Genomic DNA, 2,267 nt, shown 5'->3' on the forward strand with positions numbered 1-2,267 from the left:
TCAGTAGTCTCCATTAGGATTCTGATTAGACCTGCTTAGGATTGAATTGTTAATCATATTTCTGCTCTGTGCCTGGAATAGCCTGTTCAGTCCTGTTAATTATGTCCTGAGTTTCTTTGAAGATCCACTTCTTTAGTGAGACTTTTCTGAACTAATCAAACTTAATAATATAAGAAAAGCCCTGCTGGATCATACCAGCATCAAAAAGAAGCGCAAAGCTCACAGTAAACACAAGCTGTATAATGAACTGTATTAAGGAAAAATAAAGATAATTATGATATAAATATTCAAACACTATGAGGGAACAATCCCGTCTCTAAATGAGACCAAGTACAATGCAAGCTCAACAAAAGAGCACCTGTAAAAGTGCATACAAGAAATCAGTCAATTTAAAGGGAACTCCCGTTCCTTGTGCTGTACTTTTGTAGAGCAAAAAATATTTCCTGGTGTCCCAATTTCTTGTTGGCCCCTGCACACAATCTGCTGTGATACCGCAGTGAAATGCTAGACATACAGTTCCATTTCTCAGAAGCTTCCTCAGGCAAGAATGCTTCTAGGCCTCTATATAATAAATGTATGCATCCAGTACATAATACATAAAAACATAACAATAGTTCATATTCTTAATATACACATCATTTTTCAAAACATTCAATCGCTATGAGTCATGCTACATAACAATAGTTCATATTTTGAAACATAGTTCATGTTCATGTAGCCCATGTTTTGTTGCTGTTCCCTCGTCTCCTGAAGAGCTAAGTTTTAAAGCTTTTAAAAATATCTTATTTTGCTATTAATTGTTAACTAAAGCATTTATCAAGACTCTGGCTGCCTTACTTGTTACTGTTTACTTGGAAGCCAGCTTCTTACACTTACTCCCCTGCTGTAAGAAAACCTTCAATAGATGAGGCTGGTCTTTTCAGCTGTTGTCGCTATTAATCGGAAATAAGACTGTTTGAGATAGTAAGAGCTGGCTGGCTGAATATATTATCTAGCTCTCTTAAAAGACTCTGAGACCTATTTTTGATACCTTGATAAATTTTAAAAAGCTTATATGGCTCTAATTATGAAAACCTCCAAGTGAACAAGGGAAGAAGGGAACTGCTCCCCATCCTCTTCAAAACAATTAAAAATTGATGACTTTTGTATCTCAAGTGCCTATTTCAAATTGCTTTGCAGCATTGGAGAACTTAGTGGATTTGTCTGAGATCATAGTTGCCTTCGCTGCCTTTTTTCTGTGTTGGAGGATGATGTTGGAACTAATGAAGTGAATGAGAGCCAAATACAGCACATAACAGCTAAACCAGACTCCGGAAGTAAGCACTAGCTTCTCAGGACTGCTACAATTAACTGCTAGAACTGTGGAGCTTATCTGCAAGTTGCTTCAGGAGTTGGATCACAAAATAGGCTTTATAAGCAGCCTTATCGGAAGAAAAACTATTGGGGAGAGGGCCAAATCAAGGGAGAGTGAGTTTAAAACAGGAGAGCAAAGGCAGCCTGTAACAACAGAACGAGAAACAAATCCATCTCGAGGGACAATCTGGACCTCAACTCTTCCATCAGTAATACCCAACAAGCAAATGGCAGGGGAGGGAAAGAGCAGCTGGAGTTGATGAAAGTAAGCATTGATAACCTTTGCCTGTGAAAGTGTCAAATTTGTTTAACCATTTGCCCCTTTAAAGGCCAGATAATAAAATGGTCTACAAAGACTCATATTGTAAGACATTTAAATACTCTCCTGAGGAGAAACCCTGCTTCCACTGATCTGATTTCATTTGAATCCCTTAACAGCTACAAACAGATGCAAAAGTTAATATTCTCCCTTAAATCTAATAAAATACCATCACTATTGATGTCCCAGAGACATCGCTTGGAGAACTATGGTATATTTCCAATGAGAGTCTTTCGAAATATGAAGATCTCTCCCCTCCTTCGAAATAAAAGGCACAAAATCCAACAGACTGAACCAAAAGGGAAACGAGATGCTCTATTGGAATGCACAGTACTCAACCTTGCAGAACATGACATAGCTAATAAATCCACCCATTACCAACTCCCACTTCAAAAAGCTCCCCACTTGGAAAATTTTGTACAACATGAATTCTTATCCTTCACCGAGCTCCTCAAGAATGAACGTTGAGATTATGGACAGATTGGGAGAACTGAACTCCAGACTTTGAGAATGATTAGAACTTGCCAGAAAAACAGACATGAGACCACATGTCAGAAATATGAAGCCAAGTATAGCTGAATCTCCATCAAAATCT

This window comes from Heteronotia binoei, chromosome 3 (genome assembly GCF_032191835.1).
Source record: "Heteronotia binoei isolate CCM8104 ecotype False Entrance Well chromosome 3, APGP_CSIRO_Hbin_v1, whole genome shotgun sequence".
NCBI lineage: Eukaryota > Metazoa > Chordata > Lepidosauria > Squamata > Gekkonidae > Heteronotia > Heteronotia binoei.